At 62.5% G+C, this 27517-nt stretch overlaps 1 long non-coding RNA gene across 1 annotated transcript in view; it reads right to left on the reverse strand.

The window, feature by feature from the left end:
* Positions 1 to 18417, reverse strand: part of LOC142477620 (uncharacterized) — a 31317-nt gene extending 12900 nt beyond the window's left edge. The window contains exon 1 of the long non-coding RNA XR_012792547.1: positions 17883 to 18417. This is a non-coding gene — a long non-coding RNA (uncharacterized LOC142477620). The remainder of the gene's footprint in view (positions 1 to 17882) is intronic.
* Positions 18418 to 27517: the final 9100 nt, after the last annotated feature.

Raw genomic sequence — 27517 nt, forward strand, 5'->3', positions numbered from 1 at the left:
GTGACACAGACAGGAGGGAGCTATGGGACACGGAGTCTGTCCCTCCCCCGCAGGGTGACACAGTGACACAGACAGGAGGGAGCTATGGGACATGGAGTCTGTCCCTCCCCAGCAGGGTGATACAGACAGGAGGGAGCTATGGGACATGGAGTCTGTCCCTCCCCCCGCAGGGTGACACAGTGACAGAGACAGGAGGGAGCTATGGGACACGGAGTCTGTCCCTCCCCCGCAGGGTGACACAGTGACACAGACAGGAGGGAGCTATGGGACACGGAGTCTGTCCCTCCCCCCGCAGGGTGACACAGTGACACAGACAGGAGGGAGCTATGGGACATGGAGTCTGTCCCTCCCACCGCAGGGTGACACAGTGACACAGACAGGAGGGAGCTATGGGACATGGAGTCTGTCCCTCCCACCGCAGGGTGACACAGACACACAGACAGGAGGGAGCTATGGGACATGGAGTCTGTCCCTCCCCCCGCAGGGTGACACAGTGACACAGACAGGAGGGAGCTATGGGACATGGAGTCTGTCCCTCTCCCCGCAGGGTGACACAGTGACACAGACAGGAGGGAGCTATGGGACACGGAGTCTGTCCCTCCCCCCGCAGGGTGACAGTGACACAGACAGGGGGAGCTATGGGATACGGAGTCTGTCCCTCCCCCCCGCAGGGTGACACAGTGACACAGACAGGAGGGAGCTATGGGACACGGAGTCTGTCCCTCCCCCCCGCAGGGTGACACAGTGACACAGACAGAAGGGAGCTATGGGACATGGAGTCTGTCCCTCCCCCCGCAGGGTGACACAGTGACACAGACAGAAGGGAGCTATGGGACATGGAGTCTGTCCCTCCCCCGCAGGGTGACACAGTGACACAGACAGGAGGGAGCTATGGGACACGGAGTCTGTCCCTCCCCCCGCAGGGTGACACAGACAGGAGGGAGCTATGGGACACGGAGTCTGTCCCTCCCCCCGCAGGGTGACACAGTGACACAGACAGGAGGGAGCTATGGGACATGGAGTCTGTCCCTCCCCCCGCAGGGTGACACAGTGACACAGACAGGAGGGAGCTATGGGACACGGAGTCTGTCCCTCCCCCCGCAGGGTGACACAGTGACACAGACAGGAGGGAGCTATGGGACATTGAGTCTGTCCCTCCCCCCGCAGGGTGACACAGTGACACAGACAGGAGGGAGCTATGGGACACGGAGTCTGTCCCTCCCCCCGCAGGGTGACACAGTGACACAGACAGGAGGGAGCTATGGTACATGTAGTCTGTCCCTCCCCCCGCAGGGTGACACAGTGAAACAGACAGGAGGGAGCTATGGGACACGGAGTCTGTCCCTCCCCCCGCAGGGTGACACAGTGACACAGACAGGAGGGAGCTATGGGACACGGAGTCTGTCCCTCCCCCCGCAGGGTGACACAGTGACACAGACAGGAGGGAGCTATGGGACATGGAGTCTGTCCCTCCCCCCGCAGGGTGACACAGTGACACAGACAGGAGGGAGCTATGGGACACGGAGTCTGTCCCTCCCCCCGCAGGGTGACACAGTGACACAGACAGGAGGGAGCTATGGGACACGGAGTCTGTCCCTCCCCCGCAGGGTGACACAGTGACACAGACAGGAGGGAGCTATGGGACACGGAGTCTGTCCCTCCCCCCGCAGGGTGACACAGTGACACAGACAGGAGGGAGCTATGGGACACGGAGTCTGTCCCTCCCCCCGCAGGGTGACACAGTGACACAGGCAGGAGGGAGCTATGGGACATGGAGTCTGTCCCTCCCCCCGCAGGGTGACACAGACAGGAGGGAGCTATGGGACATGGAGTCTGTCCCTCCCCCCGCAGGGTGACACAGTGACACAGACAGGAGGGAGCTGTGGGACACGGAGTCTGTCCCTCCCCAGCAGGGTGACACAGACAGGAGGGAGCTATGGGACATGGAGTCTGTCCCTCCCCCCGCAGGGTGACACAGTGACAGAGACAGGAGGGAGCTATGGGACACGGAGTCTGTCCCTCCCCCGCAGGGTGACACAGTGACACAGACAGGAGGGAGCTATGGGACACGGAGTCTGTCCCTCCCCCCGCAGGGTGACACAGTGACACAGACAGGAGGGAGCTATGGGACACGGAGTCTGTCCCTCCCCCCGCAGGGTGACACAGTGACACAGACAGGAGGGAGCTATGGGACACGGAGTCTGTCCCTCCCCCGCAGGGTGACACAGTGACACAGACAGGAGGGAGCTATGGGACATGGAGTCTGTCCCTCCCCAGCAGGGTGACACAGACAGGAGGGAGCTATGGGACACGGAGTCTGTCCCTCCCCCGCAGGGTGACACAGTGACACAGACAGGAGGGAGCTATGGGACACGGAGTCTGTCCCTCCCCCCGCAGGGTGACACAGTGACACAGACAGGAGGGAGCTATGGGACACGGAGTCTGTCCCTCCCCCCGCAGGGTGACACAGTGACACAGACAGGAGGGAGCTATGGGACACGGAGTCTGTCCCTCCCCCCGCAGGGTGACACAGTGACACAGACAGGAGGGAGCTATGGGACATGGAGTCTGTCCCTCCCCCCGCAGGGTGACACAGTGACACAGACAGGAGGGAGCTATGGGACACGGAGTCTGTCCCTCCCCCCCGCAGGGTGACACAGTGACACAGACAGGAGGGAGCTATGGGACATGGAGTCTGTCCCTCCCACCGCAGGGTGACACAGTGACACAGACAGGAGGGAGCTATGGGACATGGAGTCTGTCCCTCCCACCGCAGGGTGACACAGACACACAGACAGGAGGGAGCTATGGGACATGGAGTCTGTCCCTCCCCCCGCAGGGTGACACAGTGACACAGACAGGAGGGAGCTATGGGACATGGAGTCTGTCCCTCCCCAGCAGGGTGACACAGACAGGAGGGAGCTATGGGACATGGAGTCTGTCCCTCCCCCCGCAGGGTGACACAGTGACAGAGACAGGAGGGAGCTATGGGACACGGAGTCTGTCCCTCCCCCGCAGGGTGACACAGTGACACAGACAGGAGGGAGCTATGGGACACGGAGTCTGTCCCTCCCCCCCGCAGGGTGACACAGTGACACAGACAGGAGGGAGCTATGGGACATGGAGTCTGTCCCTCACCCCGCAGGGTGACACAGTGACACAGACAGGAGGGAGCTATGGGACACGGAGTCTGTCCCTCCCCCCGCAGGGTGACACAGTGACACAGACAGGAGGGAGCTATGGGACATGGAGTCTGTCCCTCCCACCGCAGGGTGACACAGTGACACAGACAGGAGGGAGCTATGGGACATGGAGTCTGTCCCTCCCACCGCAGGGTGACACAGACACACAGACAGGAGGGAGCTATGGGACATGGAGTCTGTCCCTCCCCCCGCAGGGTGACACAGTGACACAGACAGGAGGGAGCTATGGGACATGGAGTCTGTCCCTCACCCCGCAGGGTGACACAGTGACACAGACAGGAGGGAGCTATGGGACATGGAGTCTGTCCCTCCCCCCGCAGGGTGACACAGTGACACAGACAGGAGGGAGCTATGGGACACGGAGTCTGTCCCTCCCCCCGCAGGGTGACACAGTGACACAGACAGGAGGGAGCTATGGGACACGGAGTCTGTCCTTCCCCCCGCAGGGTGACACAGTGACACAGACAGGAGGGAGCTATGGGACATGGAGTCTGTCCCTCCCCCCGCAGGGTGACACAGTGACACAGACAGGAGGGAGCTATGGGACACGGAGTCTGTCCCTCCCCCCGCAGGGTGACACAGTGACACAGACAGGAGGGAGCTATGGGACATGGAGTCTGTCCCTCCCCCCTGCAGGGTGACACAGACAGGAGGGAGCTATGGGACATGGAGTCTGTCCCTCCCCCCGCAGGGTGACACAGACAGGAGGGAGCTATGGGACATGGAGTCTGTCCCTCCCCCCGCAGGGTGACACAGTGACAGAGACAGGAGGGAGCTATGGGACACGGAGTCTGTCCCTCCCCCGCAGGGTGACACAGTGACACAGACAGGAGGGAGCTATGGGACACGGAGTCTGTCCCTCCCCCCGCAGGGTGACACAGTGACACAGACAGGAGGGAGCTATGGGACACGGAGTCTGTCCCTCCCCCCGCAGGGTGACACAGTGACACAGGCAGGAGGGAGCTATGGGACATGGAGTCTGTCCCTCCCCCCGCAGGGTGACACAGACAGGAGGGAGCTATGGGACATGGAGTCTGTCCCTCCCCCCGCAGGGTGACACAGTGACACAGACAGGAGGGAGCTGTGGGACACGGAGTCTGTCCCTCCCCAGCAGGGTGACACAGACAGGAGGGAGCTATGGGACATGGAGTCTGTCCCTCCCCCCGCAGGGTGACACAGTGACAGAGACAGGAGGGAGCTATGGGACACGGAGTCTGTCCCTCCCCCGCAGGGTGACACAGTGACACAGACAGGAGGGAGCTATGGGACACGGAGTCTGTCCCTCCCCCCGCAGGGTGACACAGTGACACAGACAGGAGGGAGCTATGGGACACGGAGTCTGTCCCTCCCCCCGCAGGGTGACACAGTGACACAGACAGGAGGGAGCTATGGGACACGGAGTCTGTCCCTCACCCCGCAGGGTGACACAGTGACACAGACAGGAGGGAGCTATGGGACATGGAGTCTGTCCCTCCCCCCGCAGGGTGACACAGTGACACAGACAGGAGGGAGCTATGGGACACGGAGTCTGTCCCTCCCCCCGCAGGGTGACACAGTGACACAGACAGGAGGGAGCTATGGGACACGGAGTCTGTCCTTCCCCCCGCAGGGTGACACAGTGACACAGACAGGAGGGAGCTATGGGACATGGAGTCTGTCCCTCCCCCCGCAGGGTGACACAGTGACACAGACAGGAGGGAGCTATGGGACACGGAGTCTGTCCCTCCCCCCGCAGGGTGACACAGTGACACAGACAGGAGGGAGCTATGGGACATGGAGTCTGTCCCTCCCCCCGCAGGGTGACACAGACAGGAGGGAGCTATGGGACATGGAGTCTGTCCCTCCCCCCGCAGGGTGACACAGACAGGAGGGAGCTATGGGACATGGAGTCTGTCCCTCCCCCCGCAGGGTGACACAGTGACAGAGACAGGAGGGAGCTATGGGACACGGAGTCTGTCCCTCCCCCGCAGGGTGACACAGTGACACAGACAGGAGGGAGGTATGGGACACGGAGTCTGTCCCTCCCCCCGCAGGGTGACACAGTGACACAGACAGGAGGGAGCTATGGGACACGGAGTCTGTCCCTCCCCCCGGCGGGGGTGACACAGTGACACAGGCAGGAGGGAGCTATGGGACATGGAGTCTGTCCCTCCCCCCGCAGGGTGACACAGACAGGAGGGAGCTATGGGACATGGAGTCTGTCCCTCCCCCCGCAGGGTGACACAGTGACAGAGACAGGAGGGAGCTATGGGACACGGAGTCTGTCCCTCCCCCGCAGGGTGACACAGTGACACAGACAGGAGGGAGCTATGGGACACGGAGTCTGTCCCTCCCCCCGCAGGGTGACACAGTGACACAGACAGGAGGGAGCTATGGGACACGGAGTCTGTCCCTCCCCCCGCAGGGTGACACAGTGACACAGACAGGAGGGAGCTATGGGACACGGAGTCTGTCCCTCCCCCGCAGGGTGACACAGTGACACAGACAGGAGGGAGCTATGGGACATGGAGTCTGTCCCTCCCCAGCAGGGTGACACAGACAGGAGGGAGCTATGGGACATGGAGTCTGTCCCTCCCCCCGCAGGGTGACACAGTGACAGAGACAGGAGGGAGCTATGGGACACGGAGTCTGTCCCTCCCCCGCAGGGTGACACAGTGACACAGACAGGAGGGAGCTATGGGACACGGAGTCTGTCCCTCCCCCCGCAGGGTGACACAGTGACACAGACAGGAGGGAGCTATGGGACACGGAGTCTGTCCCTCCCCCCGCAGGGTGACACAGTGACACAGACAGGAGGGAGCTATGGGACATGGAGTCTGTCCCTCACCCCGCAGGGTGACACAGTGACACAGACAGGAGGGAGCTATGGGACATGGAGTCTGTCCCTCCCACCGCAGGGTGACACAGTGACACAGACAGGAGGGAGCTATGGGACATGGAGTCTGTCCCTCCCACCGCAGGGTGACACAGACACACAGACAGGAGGGAGCTATGGGACATGGAGTCTGTCCCTCACCCCGCAGGGTGACACAGTGACACAGACAGGAGGGAGCTATGGGACATGGAGTCTGTCCCTCCCCCCGCAGGGTGACACAGTGACACAGACAGGAGGGAGCTATGGGACACGGAGTCTGTCCCTCCCCCCGCAGGGTGACACAGTGACACAGACAGGAGGGAGCTATGGGACACGGAGTCTGTCCTTCCCCCCGCAGGGTGACACAGTGACACAGACAGGAGGGAGCTATGGGACATGGAGTCTGTCCCTCCCCCCACAGGGTGACACAGTGACACAGACAGGAGGGAGCTATGGGACACGGAGTCTGTCCCTCCCCCCGCAGGGTGACACAGTGACACAGACAGGAGGGAGCTATGGGACATGGAGTCTGTCCCTCCCCCCGCAGGGTGACACAGACAGGAGGGAGCTATGGGACATGGAGTCTGTCCCTCCCCCCGCAGGGTGACACAGACAGGAGGGAGCTATGGGACACGGAGTCTGTCCCTCCCCCCGCAGGGTGACACAGTGACACAGACAGGAGGGAGCTATGGGACACGGAGTCTGTCCCTCCCCCGCAGGGTGACACAGTGACACAGACAGGAGGGAGCTATGGGACATGGAGTCTGTCCCTCCCCAGCAGGGTGACACAGACAGGAGGGAGCTATGGGACATGGAGTCTGTCCCTCCCCCCGCAGGGTGACACAGTGACAGAGACAGGAGGGAGCTATGGGACACGGAGTCTGTCCCTCCCCCGCAGGGTGACACAGTGACACAGACAGGAGGGAGCTATGGGACACGGAGTCTGTCCCTCCCCCCGCAGGGTGACACAGTGACACAGACAGGAGGGAGCTATGGGACACGGAGTCTGTCCCTCCCCCCGCAGGGTGACACAGTGACACAGACAGGAGGGAGCTATGGGACATGGAGTCTGTCCCTCACCCCGCAGGGTGACACAGTGACACAGACAGGAGGGAGCTATGGGACATGGAGTCTGTCCCTCCCACCGCAGGGTGACACAGTGACACAGACAGGAGGGAGCTATGGGACATGGAGTCTGTCCCTCCCACCGCAGGGTGACACAGTGACACAGACAGGAGGGAGCTATGGGACACGGAGTCTGTCCCTCCCCCCGCAGGGTGACACAGTGACACAGACAGGAGGGAGCTATGGGACATGGAGTCTGTCCCTCCCCCGCAGGGTGACATGGTGACACAGACAGGAGGGAGCTATGGGACACGGAGTCTGTCCTTCCCCCCGCAGGGTGACACAGTGACACAGACAGGAGGGAGCTATGGGACATGGAGTCTGTCCCTCCCCCCACAGGGTGACACAGTGACACAGACAGGAGGGAGCTATGGGACACGGAGTCTGTCCCTCCCCCCGCAGGGTGACACAGTGACACAGACAGGAGGGAGCTATGGGACATGGAGTCTGTCCCTCCCCCCGCAGGGTGACACAGACAGGAGGGAGCTATGGGACATGGAGTCTGTCCCTCCCCCCGCAGGGTGACACAGACAGGAGGGAGCTATGGGACACGGAGTCTGTCCCTCCCCCCGCAGGGTGACACAGTGACACAGACAGGAGGGAGCTATGGGACACGGAGTCTGTCCCTCCCCCGCAGGGTGACACAGTGACACAGACAGGAGGGAGCTATGGGACATGGAGTCTGTCCCTCCCCAGCAGGGTGACACAGACAGGAGGGAGCTATGGGACATGGAGTCTGTCCCTCCCCCCGCAGGGTGACACAGTGACAGAGACAGGAGGGAGCTATGGGACACGGAGTCTGTCCCTCCCCCGCAGGGTGACACAGTGACACAGACAGGAGGGAGCTATGGGACACGGAGTCTGTCCCTCCCCCCGCAGGGTGACACAGTGACACAGACAGGAGGGAGCTATGGGACACGGAGTCTGTCCCTCCCCCCGCAGGGTGACACAGACACACAGACAGGAGGGAGCTATGGGACATGGAGTCTGTCCCTCACCCCGCAGGGTGACACAGTGACACAGACAGGAGGGAGCTATGGGACATGGAGTCTGTCCCTCCCCCCGCAGGGTGACACAGTGACACAGACAGGAGGGAGCTATGGGACACGGAGTCTGTCCCTCCCCCCGCAGGGTGACACAGTGACACAGACAGGAGGGAGCTATGGGACACGGAGTCTGTCCTTCCCCCCGCAGGGTGACACAGTGACACAGACAGGAGGGAGCTATGGGACATGGAGTCTGTCCCTCCCCCCGCAGGGTGACACAGTGACACAGACAGGAGGGAGCTATGGGACACGGAGTCTGTCCCTCCCCCCGCAGGGTGACACAGTGACACAGACAGGAGGGAGCTATGGGACATGGAGTCTGTCCCTCCCCCCGCAGGGTGACACAGACAGGAGGGAGCTATGGGACATGGAGTCTGTCCCTCCCCCCGCAGGGTGACACAGACAGGAGGGAGCTATGGGACACGGAGTCTGTCCCTCCCCCGCAGGGTGACACAGTGACACAGACAGGAGGGAGCTATGGGACACGGAGTCTGTCCCTCCCCCCGCAGGGTGACACAGTGACACAGACAGGAGGGAGCTATGGGACACGGAGTCTGTCCCTCCCCCCGCAGGGTGACACAGTGACACAGGCAGGAGGGAGCTATGGGACATGGAGTCTGTCCCTCCCCCCGCAGGGTGACACAGACAGGAGGGAGCTATGGGACATGGAGTCTGTCCCTCCCCCCGCAGGGTGACACAGTGACACAGACAGGAGGGAGCTATGGGACACGGAGTCTGTCCCTCCCCAGCAGGGTGACACAGACAGGAGGGAGCTATGGGACATGGAGTCTGTCCCTCCCCCCGCAGGGTGACACAGTGACAGAGACAGGAGGGAGCTATGGGACACGGAGTCTGTCCCTCCCCCGCAGGGTGACACAGTGACACAGACAGGAGGGAGCTATGGGACACGGAGTCTGTCCCTCCCCCCGCAGGGTGACACAGTGACACAGACAGGAGGGAGCTATGGGACACGGAGTCTGTCCCTCCCCCGCAGGGTGACACAGTGACACAGACAGGAGGGAGCTATGGGACATGGAGTCTGTCCCTCCCCAGCAGGGTGATACAGACAGGAGGGAGCTATGGGACATGGAGTCTGTCCCTCCCCCCGCAGGGTGACACAGTGACAGAGACAGGAGGGAGCTATGGGACACGGAGTCTGTCCCTCCCCCGCAGGGTGACACAGTGACACAGACAGGAGGGAGCTATGGGACACGGAGTCTGTCCCTCCCCCCGCAGGGTGACACAGTGACACAGACAGGAGGGAGCTATGGGACATGGAGTCTGTCCCTCCCACCGCAGGGTGACACAGTGACACAGACAGGAGGGAGCTATGGGACATGGAGTCTGTCCCTCCCACCGCAGGGTGACACAGACACACAGACAGGAGGGAGCTATGGGACATGGAGTCTGTCCCTCCCCCCGCAGGGTGACACAGTGACACAGACAGGAGGGAGCTATGGGACATGGAGTCTGTCCCTCTCCCCGCAGGGTGACACAGTGACACAGACAGGAGGGAGCTATGGGACACGGAGTCTGTCCCTCCCCCCGCAGGGTGACAGTGACACAGACAGGGGGAGCTATGGGATACGGAGTCTGTCCCTCCCCCCCGCAGGGTGACACAGTGACACAGACAGGAGGGAGCTATGGGACACGGAGTCTGTCCCTCCCCCCCGCAGGGTGACACAGTGACACAGACAGAAGGGAGCTATGGGACATGGAGTCTGTCCCTCCCCCCGCAGGGTGACACAGTGACACAGACAGAAGGGAGCTATGGGACATGGAGTCTGTCCCTCCCCCGCAGGGTGACACAGTGACACAGACAGGAGGGAGCTATGGGACACGGAGTCTGTCCCTCCCCCCGCAGGGTGACACAGACAGGAGGGAGCTATGGGACACGGAGTCTGTCCCTCCCCCCGCAGGGTGACACAGTGACACAGACAGGAGGGAGCTATGGGACATGGAGTCTGTCCCTCCCCCCGCAGGGTGACACAGTGACACAGACAGGAGGGAGCTATGGGACACGGAGTCTGTCCCTCCCCCCGCAGGGTGACACAGTGACACAGACAGGAGGGAGCTATGGGACATTGAGTCTGTCCCTCCCCCCGCAGGGTGACACAGTGACACAGACAGGAGGGAGCTATGGGACACGGAGTCTGTCCCTCCCCCCGCAGGGTGACACAGTGACACAGACAGGAGGGAGCTATGGTACATGGAGTCTGTCCCTCCCCCCGCAGGGTGACACAGTGAAACAGACAGGAGGGAGCTATGGGACACGGAGTCTGTCCCTCCCCCCGCAGGGTGACACAGTGACACAGACAGGAGGGAGCTATGGGACACGGAGTCTGTCCCTCCCCCCGCAGGGTGACACAGTGACACAGACAGGAGGGAGCTATGGGACATGGAGTCTGTCCCTCCCCCCGCAGGGTGACACAGTGACACAGACAGGAGGGAGCTATGGGACACGGAGTCTGTCCCTCCCCCCGCAGGGTGACACAGTGACACAGACAGGAGGGAGCTATGGGACACGGAGTCTGTCCCTCCCCCCGCAGGGTGACACAGTGACACAGACAGGAGGGAGCTATGGGACACGGAGTCTGTCCCTCCCCCCGCAGGGTGACACAGTGACACAGACAGGAGGGAGCTATGGGACACGGAGTCTGTCCCTCCCCCCGCAGGGTGACACAGTGACACAGTGACACAGACAGGAGGGAGCTATGGGACATGGAGTCTGTCCCTCCCCCCGCAGGGTGACACAGTGACACAGACAGGAGGGAGCTATGGGACATGGAGTCTGTCCCTCCCCCCGCAGGGTGACACAGTGACACAGTGACACAGACAGGAGGGAGCTATGGGACATGGAGTCTGTCCCTCCCCCCGCAGGGTGACACAGTGACACAGACAGGAGGGAGCTATGGGACACGGAGTCTGTCCTTCCCCCCGCAGGGTGACACAGACAGGAGGGAGCTATGGGACATGGAGTCTGTCCCTCCCCCCGCAGGGTGACACAGTGACACAGACAGGAGGGAGCTATGGGACATGGAGTCTGTCCCTCCCCCCGCAGGGTGACACAGTGACACAGACAGGAGGGAGCTATGGGACACGGAGTCTGTCCCTCCCCCCGCAGGGTGACACAGTGACACAGACAGGAGGGAGCTATGGGACATGGAGTCTGTCCCTCCCCCCGCAGGGTGACACAGTGACACAGACAGGAGGGAGCTATGGGACATGGAGTCTGTCCCTCCCCCCGCAGGGTGACACAGACAGGAGGGAGCTATGGGACATGGAGTCTGTCCCTCCCCCCGCAGGGTGACACAGTGACACAGACAGGAGGGAGCTATGGGACATGGAGTCTGTCCCTCCCCCCGCAGGGTGACACAGTGATACAGACAGGGGGGAGCTATGGGACATGGAGTCTGTCCCTCCCCCCGCAGGGTGACACAGTGACACAGACAGGAGGGAGCTATGGGACATGGAGTCTGTCCCTCCCCCCGCAGGGTGACACAGTGACACAGTGACACAGACAGGAGGGAGCTGTGGGACACGGAGTCTGTCCCTCCCCCCGCAGGGTGACACAGTGACACAGACAGGAGGGAGCTATGGGACACGGAGTCTGTCCCTCCCCCCGCAGGGTGACACAGTGACACAGACAGGAGGGAGCTATGGGACATGGAGTCTGTCCCTCCCCCCGCAGGGTGACACAGTGACACAGTGACACAGACAGGAGGGAGCTGTGGGACACGGAGTCTGTCCCTCCCCCCGCAGGGTGACACAGTGACACAGACAGGAGGGAGCTATGGGACACGGAGTCTGTCCCTCCCCCGCAGGGTGACACAGTGACACAGACAGGAGGGAGCTATGGGACATGGAGTCTGTCCCTCCCACCGCAGGGTGACACAGACACACAGACAGGAGGGAGCTATGGGACATGGAGTCTGTCCCTCCCCCCGCAGGGTGACACAGTGACACAGACAGGAGGGAGCTATGGGACATGGAGTCTGTCCCTCCCCCCGCAGGGTGACACAGTGACACAGACAGGAGGGAGCTATGGGACATGGAGTCTGTCCCTCCCCCCGCAGGGTGACACAGACAGGAGGGAGCTATGGGACATGGAGACTGTCCCTCCCCCCGCAGGGTGACACAGTGACACAGACAGGAGGGAGCTATGGGACATGGAGTCTGTCCCTCCCCCCGCAGGGTGACACAGTGACACAGACAGGGGGGAGCTATGGGACATGGAGTCTGTCCCTCCCCCCGCAGAGTGACACAGACACACAGACAGGAGGGAGCTATGGGACATGGAGTCTGTCCCTCCCCCCGCAGGGTGACACAGTGACACAGACTGGAGGGAGCTATGGGACATGGAGTCTGTCCCCCCCCCCGCAGGGTGACACAGTGACACAGACAGGAGGAAGCTATGGGACATGGAGCCTGTCCCTCCCCCCGCAGGGTGACACAGTGACACAGACAGGAGGGAGCTATGGGACACGGAGTCTGTCCCTCCCCCCGCAGGGCGACACAGTGACCCAGACAGGAGGGAGCTATGGGACATGGAGTCTGTCCCTCCCCCCGCAGGGTGACACAGTGACACAGACAGGAGGGAGCTATGGGACATGGAGTCTGTCCCTCCCCCCGCAGGGTGACACAGTGACACACACAGGAGGGAGCTACGGGACATGGAGTCTGTCCCTCCCCCCGCAGGGTGACACAGTGACACAGACAGGAGGGAGCTATGGGACATGGAGTCTGTCCCTCCCCCGCAGGGTGACACAGTGACACAGACAGGAGGGACTATGGGACATGGAGTCTGTCCCTCCCCCCGCAGGGTGACACAGTGACACAGACAGGAGGGAGCTATGGGACATGGAGCCTGTCCCTCCCCCCGCAGGGTGACACAGTGACACAGACAGGAGGGAGCTATGGGACATGGAGTCTGTCCCTCCCCCCGCAGGGTGACACAGACAGGAGGGAGCTATGGGACATGGAGTCTGTCCCTCCCCCCGCAGGGTGATACAGTGACACAGACAGGAGGGAGCTATGGGACACGGAGTCTGTCCCTCCCCCCGCAGAGTGACACAGGCAGGAGGGAGCTATGGGACATGGAGTCTGTCCCTCCCCCCGCAGGGTGACACAGTGACACAGACAGGAGGGAGCTATGGGACATGGAGTCTGTCCCTCCCCCCGCAGAGTGACACAGACACACAGACAGGAGGGAGCTATGGGACATGGAGTCTGTCCCCCCCCCCGCAGGGTGACACAGTGACACAGACAGGAGGAAGCTATGGGACATGGAGTCTGTCCCTCCCACCGCAGGGTGACACAGTGACCCAGACAGGAGGGAGTTATGGGACATGGAGTCTGTCCCTCCCCCCGCAGGGTGACACAGTGACACAGACAGGAGGGAGCTATGGGACATGGAGTCTGTCCCTCCCCCCGCAGGGTGACACAGTGACACAGACAGGAGGGAGCTATGGGACATGGAGTCTGTCCCTCCCCCCGCAGGGTGACACAGTGACACAGACAGGAGGGAGCTATGGGACATGGAGTCTGTCCCTCCCCCCGCAGGGTGACACAGACAGGAGGGAGCTATGGGACATGGAGTCTGTCCCTCCCCCCGCAGGGTGACACAGTGACACAGACAGGAGGGAGCTATGGGACATGGAGTCTGTCCCTCCCCCCGCAGGGTGACACAGTGACACAGACAGGAGGGAGCTATGGGACATGGAGTCTGTCCCTCCCCCCGCAGGGTGACACAGTGACACAGTGACACAGACAGGAGGGAGCTATGAGACATGGAGTCTGTCCTTCCCCCCGCAGGGTGACACAGTGACACAGACAGGAGGGAGCTATGAGACATGGAGTCTGTCCCTCCCCCCGCAGGGTGACACAGTGACACAGACAGGAGGGAGCTATGGGACACGGAGTCTGTCCCTCCCCCCGCAGGGTGACACAGTGACACAAACAGGAGGGAGCTGTGGGACATGGAGTCTGTCCCTCCCCCCGCAGGGTGACACAGTGACACAGACAGGAGGGAGCTATGGGACATGGAGTCTGTCCCTCCCCCGCAGGGTGACACAGTGACACAGACAGGAGGGACTATGGGACATGGAGTCTGTCCCTCCCCCCGCAGGGTGACACAGTGACACAGACAGGAGGGAGCTATGGGACATGGAGCCTGTCCCTCCCCCCGCAGGGTGACACAGTGACACAGACAGGAGGGAGCTATGGGACATGGAGTCTGTCCCTCCCCCCGCAGGGTGACACAGACAGGAGGGAGCTATGGGACATGGAGTCTGTCCCTCCCCCCGCAGGGTGATACAGTGACACAGACAGGAGGGAGCTATGGGACACGGAGTCTGTCCCTCCCCCCGCAGGGTGACACAGTGACACAGACAGGAGGGAGCTATGGGACATGGAGTCTGTCCCTCCCCCCGCAGAGTGACACAGACACACAGACAGGAGGGAGCTATGGGACATGGAGTCTGTCCCCCCCCCCGCAGGGTGACACAGTGACACAGACAGGAGGAAGCTATGGGACATGGAGTCTGTCCCTCCCACCGCAGGGTGACACAGTGACCCAGACAGGAGGGAGCTATGGGACATGGAGTCTGTCCCTCCCCCCGCAGGGTGACACAGTGACACAGACAGGAGGGAGCTATGGGACATGGAGTCTGTCCCTCCCCCCGCAGGGTGACACAGTGACACAGACAGGAGGAAGCTATGGGACATGGAGCCTGTCCCTCCCCCCGCAGGGTGACACAGTGACACAGACAGGAGGGAGCTATGGGACATGGAGTCTGTCCCTCCCCCCGCAGGGTGACACAGTGACCCAGACAGGAGGGAGCTATGGGACATGGAGTCTGTCCCTCCCCCCGCAGGGTGACACAGTGACACAGACAGGAGGGAGCTATGGGACATGGAGTCTGTCCCTCCCCCCGCAGGGTGACACAGTGACACAGACAGGAGGGAGCTATGGGACATGGAGTCTGTCCCTCCCCCGCAGGGTGACACAGTGACACAGACAGGAGGGACTATGGGACATGGAGTCTGTCCCTCCCCCCGCAGGGTGACACAGTGACACAGACAGGAGGGAGCTATGGGACATGGAGCCTGTCCCTCCCCCCGCAGGGTGACACAGTGACACAGACAGGAGGGAGCTATGGGACATGGAGTCTGTCCCTCCCCCCGCAGGGTGACACAGACAGGAGGGAGCTATGGGACATGGAGTCTGTCCCTCCCCCCGCAGGGTGACACAGTGACACAGACAGGAGGGAGCTATGGGACACGGAGTCTGTCCCTCCCCCCGCAGGGTGACACAGTGACACAGACAGGAGGGAGCTATGGGACATGGAGTCTGTCCCTCCCCCCGCAGAGTGACACAGACACACAGACAGGAGGGAGCTATGGGACATGGAGTCTGTCCCCCCCCCCCGCAGGGTGACACAGTGACACAGACAGGAGGAAGCTATGGGACATGGAGTCTGTCCCTCCCACCGCAGGGTGACACAGTGACCCAGACAGGAGGGAGCTATGGGACATGGAGTCTGTCCCTCCCCCCGCAGGGTGACACAGTGACACAGACAGGAGGGAGCTATGGGACATGGAGTCTGTCCCTCCCCCCGCAGGGTGACACAGTGACACAGACAGGAGGGAGCTATGGGACATGGAGTCTGTCCCTCCCCCCGCAGGGTGACACAGTGACACAGACAGGAGGGAGCTATGGGACATGGAGTCTGTCCCTCCCCCCGCAGGGTGACACAGACAGGAGGGAGCTATGGGACATGGAGTCTGTCCCTCCCCCCGCAGGGTGACACAGTGACACAGACAGGAGGGAGCTATGGGACATGGAGTCTGTCCCTCCCCCCGCAGGGTGACACAGTGACACAGTGACACAGACAGGAGGGAGCTATGAGACATGGAGTCTGTCCCTCCCCCCGCAGGGTGACACAGTGACACAGACAGGAGGGAGCTATGAGACATGGAGTCTGTCCCTCCCCCCGCAGGGTGACACAGTGACACAGACAGGAGGGAGCTATGGGACACGGAGTCTGTCCCTCCCCCCGCAGGGTGACACAGTGACACAGACAGGAGGGAGCTGTGGGACATGGAGTCTGTCCCTCCCCCCGCAGGGTGACACAGACAGGAGGGAGCTATGGGACATAGAGTCTGTCCCTCCCCCCGCAGGGTGACACAGTGACACAGACAGGAGGGAGCTATGGGACATGGAGTCTGTCCCTCCCCCCGCAGGGTGACACAGTGATACAGACAGGAGGGAGCTATGAGACATGGAGTCTGTCCTTCCCCCCGCAGGGTGACACAGTGACACAGACAGGAGGGAGCTATGGGACATGGAGTCTGTCCCTCCCCCCGCAGGGTGACACAGTGACACAGACAGGAGGGAGCTATGGGACATGGAGTCTGTCCCTCCCCCCGCAGGGTGACACAGTGACACAGACAGGAGGGAGCTATGGGACACGGAGTCTGTCCCTCCCCCCGCAGGGTGACACAGTGACACAGACAGGAGGGAGCTATGAGTCTGTCCCTCCCCCCGCAGGGTGACACAGTGACACAGACAGGAGGGAGCTATGGGACATGGAGTCTGTCCCCCCCCCCCCCCCGCAGGGTGACACAGTGACACAGACAGGAGGGAGCTATGGGACATGGAGTCTGTCCCTCCCCCCGCAGGGTGACAGTGACACAGACAGGAGGGCGCTATGGGACATGGAGCCTGTCCCTCCCCCCGCAGGGTGACACAGTGACACAGACAGGAGGGAGCTATGGGACATGGAGTCTGTCCCTCCCCCCGCAGGGTGACAGTGACACAGACAGGAGGGAGCTATGGGACATGGAGTCTGTCCCTCCCCCCGCAGGGTGACACAGTGACACAGACAGGAGGGAGCTATGGGACATGGAGTCTGTCCCTCCCCCCGCAGGGTGACACAGTGACACAGTGACACAGACAGGAGGGAGCTATGAGACATGGAGTCTGTCCTTCCCCCCGCAGGGTGACACAGTGACACAGACAGGAGGGAGCTATGGGACACGGAGTCTGTCCCTCCCCCCGCAGGGTGACACAGTGACACAGACAGGAGGGAGCTATGGGACATGGAGTCTGTCCCTCCCCCCGCAGGGTGACACAGACAGGAGGGCGCTATGGGACATGGAGTCTGACCCTCCCCCCGCAGGGTGACACAGACAGGAGGGCGCTATGGGACATGGAGTCTGACCCTCCCCCCGCAGGGTGACACAGTGACACAGACAGGAGGGAGCTATGGGACATGGAGCCTGTCCCTCCCCCCGCAGGGTGACACAGTGACACAGACAGGAGGGAGCTATGGGACATGGAGTCTGTCCCTCCCCCGCAGGGTGACACAAACACGCATAGGTGACAGTCAAAGATGCAGGGTGACACAGTGACAGAGACGCAGGGTGACACAGATGCAGGGTGACAGACACAGGGTGACAGGATGAAACAGACACACAGGGTGACAAAGACGCAGGGTGACAGAAACGCAGGGTGACAGTGACACGCAGGGTGACACAGGCGCAGGGTGACACAGTGGCGCAGGGTGACACAGTGGCGCAGGGTGACACAGTGGCGCAGGGTGACACAGTGGCGCAGGGTGACACAGGCGCAGGGTGACACAGGGCTGTTACCTCCTCTGTAGGATTTGTCTCCCGTTTGCGTCTGTATAAAAGGCTCCGTCAGTTTTCAGCGCGGTGTCAAAGCGACTTATCACCTCCTTCCCCCACCGGTCACTGGCATGGCAGAGGGGACCGTCAGGGAGAGAGGCAGAGAGACGGGAGAGACAGACAGAGAGTGACAGACAGAGAGTGACAGACAGAGAGTGACAGACAGAGAGTGACAGACAGAGAGTGACAGACAGAGAGTGACAGACAGAGAGTGACAGACAGAGAGTGACAGACAGAGAGTGACAGACAGAGAGTGACAGACAGAGAGTGACAGACAGAGAGTGACAGACAGAGAGTGACAGACAGAGAGTGACAGACAGAGAGTGACAGACAGAGAGTGACAGACAGAGAGTGACAGACAGAGAGTGACAGACAGAGAGTGACAGACAGAGAGTGACAGACACAGGAAGAGAGGAGAGAGAGACACAGAGGAGAGAGGAGAGAGAGACACACAGCGGAGAGACAGAGACAGACAGCCCCCCTCCCCGCACACACAGAGGAGAGACAGAGACAGACAGCCCCCCTCCCCGCACACACAGAGGAGAGACAGACAGAGACAGCCCCCCTCCCCGCACACACAGAGGAGAGAGAGACAGAGAGAGACAGCCCCCCTCCCCGCACACACAGAGGAGAGAGAGACAGCCCCCCTCCCCGCACACACAGAGGAGAGAGAGACAGAGAGAGACAGCCCCCCTCCCCGCACACACAGAGGAGAGAGACAGACAGAGACAGCCCCCCTCCCCGCACACACAGAGGAGAGAGAGATAGAGAGAGACAGCCCCCCTCCCCGCACACACAGAGGAGAGAGAGACAGAGAGAGACAGCCCCCCTCCCCGCACACACAGAGGAGAGAGAGACAGAGAGAGACAGCCCCCCTCCCCGCACACACAGAGGAGAGAGAGACAGAGAGAGACAGCCCCCCTCCCCGCACACACAGAGGAGAGAGAGACAGAGAGAGACAGCCCCCCTCCCCGCACACACAGAGGAGAGAGAGACAGAGAGAGACAGCCCCCCTCCCCGCACACACAGAGGAGAGAGAGACAGAGACAGCCCCCCTCCCCGCACACACAGAGGAGAGAGAGACAGAGAGACAGCCCCCCTCCCCGCACACACAGAGGAGAGACAGACAGAGACAGCCCCCCTCCCCGCACACACAGAGGAGAGAGAGACAGCCCCCCTCCCCGCACACACAGAGGAGAGACAGAGAGAGACAGAGACAGCCCCCCTCCCCGCACACACAGAGGAGAGAGAGACAGAGACAGCCCCCCTCCCCGCACACACAGAGGAGAGACAGACAGAGACAGCCCCCCTCCCCGCACACACAGAGGAGAGACAGACAGAGACAGCCCCCCTCCCCGCACACACAGAGGAGAGAGAGACAGAGAGACAGCCCCCTCCCCGCACACACAGAGGAGAGAGAGAGAGAGACAGACGAGACAGCCCCCCTCCCCGCACACACAGAGGAGAGAGAGACAGAGAGAGACAGCCCCCTCCCCGCACACACAGAGGAGAGAGAGACAGCCCCCCTCCCCGCACACACAGAGGAGAGAGAGACAGAGAGAGACAGCCCCCCCTCCCCGCACACACAGAGGAGAGAGAGACAGAGAGAGACAGACAGAGACAGCCCCCCTCCCCGCACACACAGAGGAGAGAGAGACAGAGAGAGACAGCCCCCCTCCCCCGCACACACAGAGGAGAGACAGACAGAGAGAGACAGCCCCCTCCCCGCACACACAGAGGAGAGACAGAGAGAGACAGAGACAGCCCCCCTCCCCGCACACACAGAGGAGAGAGAGACAGAGAGAGACAGACAGAGACAGCCCCCCTCCCCGCACACACAGAGGAGAGAGAGACAGAGAGAGACAGCCCCCCTCCCCGCACACACAGAGGAGAGACAGACAGAGAGAGACAGCCCCCTCCCCGCACACACAGAGGAGAGACAGAGAGAGACAGAGACAGCCCCCCTCCCCGCACACACAGAGAGAGGACAGAGACAGAGAGACAGCCCCCCTCCCCGCACACACAGAGGAGAGAGAGACAGAGAGAGACAGCCCCCCTCCCCGCACACACAGAGGAGAGAGAGACAGAGAGAGACAGCCCCCTCCCGCACACACAGAGGAGAGAGAGACAGAGAGAGACAGCCCCCTCCCCGCACACACAGAGGAGAGACAGAGAGAGACAGAGACAGCCCCCCTCCCCGCACACACAGAGGAGAGAGAGACAGAGAGAGACAGCCCCCTCCCCCGCACACACAGAGGAGAGAGAGACAGAGAGAGGACAGCCCCTCCCCGCACACACAGAGGAGAGACAGAGAGAGACAGAGACAGCCCCCCTCCCCGCACACACAGAGGAGAGAGAGACAGAGAGAGACAGCCCCCCTCCCGCACACACAGAGGAGAGAGAGACAGAGACAGCCCCCCTCCCGCACACACAGAGGAGAGAGAGACAGAGACAGCCCCCCTCCCCGCACACACAGAGGAGAGAGAGACAGACAGAGACAGACAGAGACAGCCCCCTCCCCGCACACACAGAGGAGAGACAGAGACAGCCCCTCCCCGCACAACAGAGGAGAGAGAGAGACAGAGACAGCCCCCCTCCCCGCACACACAGAGGAGAGAGAGACAGCCCCCCTCCCCGCACACACAGAGGAGAGAGAGAGACAGAGACAGCCCCACCTCCCCGCACACACAGAGGAGAGAGAGACAGAGACAGCCCCCCCTCCCCGCACACACAGAGGAGAGAGAGACAGACAGAGACACACACACAGAGGAGAGAGAGACAGACAGAGACAGACAGAGACAGCCCCCCTCCCCGCCACACACAGAGGAGAGACAGAGACAGCCCCCTCCCCGCACACACAGAGGAGAGAGAGACAGCCCCCCTCCCCGCACACACAGAGGAGAGAGAGAGACAGAGACAGCCCCCCTCCCCGCACACACAGAGGAGAGAGAGAGACAGAGAGACAGCCCCCCTCCCCGCACACACAGAGGAGAGACAGAGAGAGACAGAGACAGCCCCCCTCCCCGCACACACAGAGGAGAGAGAGACAGACAGAGACAGCCCCCTCCCCGCACACACAGAGGAGAGAGAGACAGACAGAGACACACACACAGAGGAGAGAGACAGAGACAGCCCCCCTCCCCGCACACACAGAGGAGAGAGAGACAGAGAGAGACAGCCCCCCTCCCCGCACACACAGAGGAGAGAGAGACAGAGAGAGACAGCCCCCCTCCCCGCACACACAGAGGAGAGAGAGACAGAGAGAGACAGCCCCCTCCCCGCACACACAGAGGAGACAGAGACAGAGAGACAGCCCCCCTCCCCGCACACACAGAGGAGAGAGAGACAGAGAGAGACAGCCCCCCTCCCCGCACACACAGAGGAGAGAGAGACAGAGACAGAGACAGCCCCCCTCCCGCACACACAGAGGAGAGAGAGAGACAGAGACAGCCCCCCTCCCGCACACACAGAGGGGAGAGACAGAGAGAGACAGCCCCCCTCCCCGCACACACAGAGGAGAGAGAGACAGAGACAGCCCCCCTCCCCGCACACACAGAGGAGAGAGAGACAGAGACAGCCCCCCTCCCGCACACACAGAGGAGAGACAGAGAGACAGCCCCCCTCCCCGCACACACAGAGGAGAGACAGAGAGACAGCCCCCCTCCCCGCACACACAGAGGAGAGAGACAGACAGAGACAGCCCCCCTCCCCGCACACACAGAGAGAGAGACAGAGAGAGACAGCCCCCCCTCCCCGCACACACAGAGGAGAGAGAGAGAGAGACAGCCCCCTCCCCGCACACACAGAGGAGAGAGAGACAGAGACAGCCCCCCTCCCCGCACACACAGAGGAGAGACAGACAGAGACAGCCCCCTCCCCGCACACACAGAGGAGAGAGAGACAGAGAGAGACAGCCCCCTCCCCGCACACACAGAGGAGAGACAGACAGAGACAGCCCCCCTCCCCGCACACACAGAGGGGAGAGACAGAGACAGCCCCCCTCCCCGCACACACAGAGGAGAGAGAGAGAGACAGCCCCCTCCCCGCACACACAGAGGAGAGAGAGACAGAGACAGCCCCCCTCCCCGCACACACAGAGGAGAGACAGACAGAGACAGCCCCCCTCCCCGCACACACAGAGGAGAGAGAGACAGAGACAGCCCCCCTCCCCGCACACACAGAGGAGAGACAGACAGAGACAGCCCCCCTCCCCGCACACACAGAGGAGAGAGAGACAGAGACAGCCCCCCCTCCCCGCACACACAGAGGAGAGACAGACAGAGACAGCCCCCCTCCCCGCACACACAGAGGAAGAGACAGAGAGAGACAGCCCCCCTCCCGCACACACAGAGGAGAGACAGACAGAGACAGCCCCCTCCCCGCACACACAGAGGAGAGACAGACAGAGACAGCCCCCCTCCCGCACACACAGAGGAGAGAGAGACAGAGAGAGACAGAGAGAGACACACACAGAGGGGAGAGACAAGAGAGAGACAGCCCCCCTCCCCGCGCACACAGAGGAGAGAGAGAGAGAGACAGACAGAGACAGCCCCCCTCCCCGCACACACAGAGGAGAGACAGACAGAGACAGCCCCCCTCCCCGCACACACAGAGGAGAGATAGACAGAGACAGCCCCCCTCCCCGCACACACAGAGGAGAGACAGACAGAGACAGCCCCCATCCCCCGCACACACAGAGGAGAGGACAGAGAGAGACAGCCCCCCTCCCCGCACACACAGAGGAGAGAGAGAGAGAGACAAGCCCCCCTCCCCGCACACACAGAGAGAGAGAGACAGAGAGAGACAGACAGAGACAGCCCCCCTCCCCGCACACACAGAGGAGAGACAGACAGAGACAGCCCCCCTCCCCGCACACACAGAGGAGAGGACAGACAGAGACAGCCCCCCTCCCCGCACACACAGAGAGAGACAGACAGAGACAGCCCCCCTCCCCGCACACACAGAGGAGAGACAGACAGAGACAGCCCCCCTCCCCGCACACACAGAGGAGAGACAGAGAGAGACAGCCCCCCTCCCCGCACACACAGAGGAGAGAGAGAGAGAGACAGCCCCCCTCCTCGCACACACAGAGGAGAGAGAGACAGAGAGAGACAGAGAGAGACAGCCCCCCTCCCCGCACACACAGAGGGGAGAGACAGAGACAGCCCCCCTCCCCGCACACACAGAGGAGAGAGAGACAGAGAGAGACAGCCCCCCTCCCCGCACACACAGAGGAGAGATGAGACAGAGAGAGACAGCCCCCCTCCCCCGCACACACAGAGGGGAGAGACAGAGACAGCCCCCCTCCCCGCACACACAGAGGAGAGACAGACAGAGACAGCCCCCTCCCCGCACACACAGAGGAGAGAGAGACAGAGACAGCCCCCCTCCCCGCACACACAGAGGAGAGACCAGACAGAGACAGCCCCCCTCCCCGCACACACAGAGGAGAGAGAGACAGAGACAGCCCCCCTCCCCGCACACACAGAGGAGACAGACAGAGACAGCCCCCCCTCCCCGCACACACAGAGGAGAGACCAGAGAGAGACAGCCCCCCTCCCCGCACACACAGAGGAGAGACAGACAGAGACAGCCCCCTCCCCGCACACACAGAGGAGAGAGAGACAGAGAGAGACAGCCCCCCTCCCCGCGCACACAGAGGAGAGAGAGAGAGAGACAGACAGAGACAGCCCCCCTCCCCGCACACACAGAGGAGAGACAGACAGAGACAGCCCCCTCCCCGCACACACAGAGGAGAGACAGACAGAGACAGCCCCCCTCCCCGCACACACAGAGGAGAGACAGAGAGAGACAGCCCCCCTCACCCGCACACACAGAGGAGAGAGAGACAGAGACAGCCCCCCTCCCCCGCACACACAGAGGAGAGACAGACAGAGACAGCCCCCCTCCCCGCACACACAGAGGAGAGAGACAGACAGAGACAGCCCCCCTCCCCGCACACACAGAGGAGAGAGACAGAGAGAGACAGCCCCCCTCCCCGCACACACAGAGGAGAGAGAGACAGAGAGAGACAGCCCCCCTCCCCGCACACACAGAGGAGAGAGAGACAGAGACCAGCCCCCCTCCCCGCACACACAGAGGAGAGAGAGACAGCCCCCCTCCCCGCACACACAGAGGAGAGAGAGACAGACAGAGACACACACACAGAGGAGAGAGAGACAGACAGAGACAGACAGAGACAGCCCCCCTCCCCGCACACACAGAGGAGAGACAGAGACAGCCCCCTCCCCGCACACACAGAGGAGAGAGAGACAGCCCCCCTCCCCGCACACACAGAGGAGAGAGAAGAGACAGAGACAGCCCCCCTCCCCGCACACACAGAGGAGAGAGAGAGACAGAGAGACAGCCCCCCTCCCCGCACACACAGAGGAGAGACAGAGAGAGACAGAGACAGCCCCCCTCCCGCACACACAGAGGAGAGAGAGACAGACAGAGACAGCCCCCCTCCCCGCACACACAGAGGAGAGAGAGACAGACAGAGACACACACACAGAGGAGAGAGACAGAGACAGCCCCCCTCCCCGCACACACAGAGGAGAGAGAGACAGAGAGAGACAGCCCCCCTCCCCGCACACACAGAGGAGAGAGAGACAGAGAGAGACAGCCCCCCTCCCCGCGCACCACAGAGGAGAGAGAGAGAGAGACAGACAGAGACAGCCCCCCTCCCCGCACACACAGAGGAGAGACAGACAGAGACAGCCCCCCTCCCCGCACACACAGAGGAGAGACAGACAGAGACAGCCCCCCTCCCCGCACACACAGAGGAGAGACAGACAGAGACAGCCCCCCTCCCGCACACACAGAGGAGAGACAGAGAGAGACAGCCCCCCTCCCCCGCACACACAGAGGAGAGAGAGACAGAGACAGCCCCCCTCCCCGCACACACAGAGGAGAGACAGACAGAGACAGCCCCCTCCCCGCACACACAGAGGAGAGAGACAGACAGAGACAGCCCCCCTCCCCGCACACACAGAGGAGAGAGACAGAGAGAGACAGCCCCCCTCCCCGCACACACAGAGGAGAGAGAGACAGAGAGAGACAGCCCCCCTCCCCGCACACACAGAGGAGAGAGAGACAGAGAGAGACAGCCCCCCTCCCCGCACACACAGAGGGGAGAGACAGAGAGAGACAGCCCCCTCCCCGCACACACAGAGGAGAGACAGACAGACAGAGACAGCCCCCCTCCCCGCACACACAGAGGAGAGACAGACAGAGACAGCCCCCCTCCCCGCACACACAGAGGAGACAGACAGAGACAGCCCCCCCTCCCCGCGCACACAGAGGAGAGAGAGAGAGAGACAGACAGAGACAGCCCCCCTCCCCGCACACACAGAGGAGAGAGAGACAGACAGAGACAGCCCCCCTCCCCGCACACACAGAGGAGAGAGAGACAGAGACAGCCCCCCTCCCCGCACACACAGAGGGGAGAGACAGAGACAGCCCCCCTCCCCGCACACACAGAGGAGAGAGACAGAGACAGCCCCCCTCCCCGCACACACAGAAGGAGAGAGAGACAGAGAGAGACAGCCCCCCTCCCCGCACAACAGAGGAGAGACAGACAGAGACAGCCCCCTCCCCGCACACACAGAGGAAAGACAGACAGAGACAGCCCCCCTCCCCGCACACACAGAGGAGAGACAGACAGAGACAGCCCCCCTCCCCGCACACACAGAGGAGAGAGAGACAGAGAGAGACAGCCCCCCTCCCCGCACACACAGAGGGGAGAGACAGAGACAGAGAGAGACACACAGAGAGAGACACACACAGAGGAGAGAGAGAGACAGAGAGAGACAGCCCCCTCCCCGCACACACAGAGGAGAGAGAGACAGAGACAGCCCCCCTCCCCGCACACACAGAGGAGAGAGAGAGACAGAGACAGCCCCCCTCCCCGCACACACAGAGGGGAGAGACAGAGAGAGACAGCCCCCCTCCCCGCACACACAGAGGAGAGAGAGACAGAGACAGCCCCCCTCCCCGCACACACAGAGGAGAGAGAGACAGAGACAGCCCCCCTCCCCGCACACACAGAGGAGAGACAGAGAGACAGCCCCCCTCCCCGCACACACAGAGGAGAGACAGAGAGACAGCCCCCCTCCCCGCACACACAGAGGAGAGAGACAGACAGAGACAGCCCCCCTCCCCGCACACACAGAGGAGAGAGACAGAGAGAGACAGCCCCCCTCCCCGCACACACAGAGGAGAGAGAGACAGAGAGAGACAGCCCCCTCCCCGCACACACAGAGGAGAGACAGACAGAGACAGCCCCCCTCCCCGCACACACAGAGGGGAGAGACAGAGACAGCCCCCTCCCCGCACACACAGAGGAGAGAGAGAGAGAGACAGCCCCCTCCCCGCACACACAGAGGAGAGAGAGACAGAGACAGCCCCCCTCCCCGCACACACAGAGGAGAGACAGACAGAGACAGCCCCCCTCCCCGCACACACAGAGGAGAGACAGACAGAGACAGCCCCCCTCCCCGCACACACAGAGGAGAGACAGAGAGAGACAGCCCCCCTCCCCGCGCACACAGAGGAGAGAGAGAGAGAGGACAGACAGAGACAGCCCCCCTCCCCGCACACACAGAGGAGAGACAGACAGAGACAGCCCCCCTCCCCGCACACACAGAGGAGAGACAGACAGAGACAGCCCCCCTCCCCGCACACACAGAGGAGAGAGAGACAGAGAGAGACAGCCCCCCTCCCCGCACACACAGAGGGGAGAGACAGAGACAGCCCCCTCCCCGCACACACAGAGGGGAGAGACAGAGACAGCCCCCCTCCCCGCACACACAGAGGAGAGAGAGGACAGAGAGAGACAGCCCCCCTCCCCGCACACACAGAGGAGAGACAGACAGAGACAGCCCCCCTCCCCGCACACACAGAGGAGAGACAGACAGAGACAGCCCCCTCCCCGCACACACAGAGGAGAGACAGACAGAGACAGCCCCCCTCCCCGCACACACAGAGGAGAGACAGACAGAGACAGCCCCCCTCCCCGCACACACAGAGGAGAGAGAGACAGAGAGAGCCCCCCTCCCCGCACACACAGAGGAGAGACAGACAGAGACAGCCCCCCTCCCCGCACACACAGAGGAGAGACAGACAGAGGACAGCCCCCCTCCCCGCACACACAGAGGAGAGAGAGACAGAGACAGCCCCCCTCCCCGCACACACAGAGGAGAGACAGACAGAGACAGCCCCCTCCCCACACACAGAGGAGAGAGAGACAGAGAGAGACAGCCCCCTCCCCGCACACACAGAGGAGAGAGAGACAGAGAGAGACAGCCCCCTCCCCGCACACACAGAGGAGAGACAGACAGAGACAGCCCCCCTCCCCGCACACACAGAGGAGAGACAGACAGAGACAGCCCCCCTCCCCGCACACACAGAGGAGAGACAGACAGAGACAGCCCCCCTCCCCGCACACACAGAGGAGAGACAGACAGAGACAGCCCCCTCCCCGCACACACAGAGGAGAGAGAGACAGAGACAGCCCCCCTCCCCGCACACACAGAGGAGAGACAGAGACAGAGAGAGACAGCCCCCCTCCCCGCACACACAGAGGGGAGAGACAGAGA

This window comes from Ascaphus truei, unplaced genomic scaffold (assembly GCF_040206685.1).
Source record: "Ascaphus truei isolate aAscTru1 unplaced genomic scaffold, aAscTru1.hap1 HAP1_SCAFFOLD_2206, whole genome shotgun sequence".
NCBI lineage: Eukaryota > Metazoa > Chordata > Amphibia > Anura > Ascaphidae > Ascaphus > Ascaphus truei.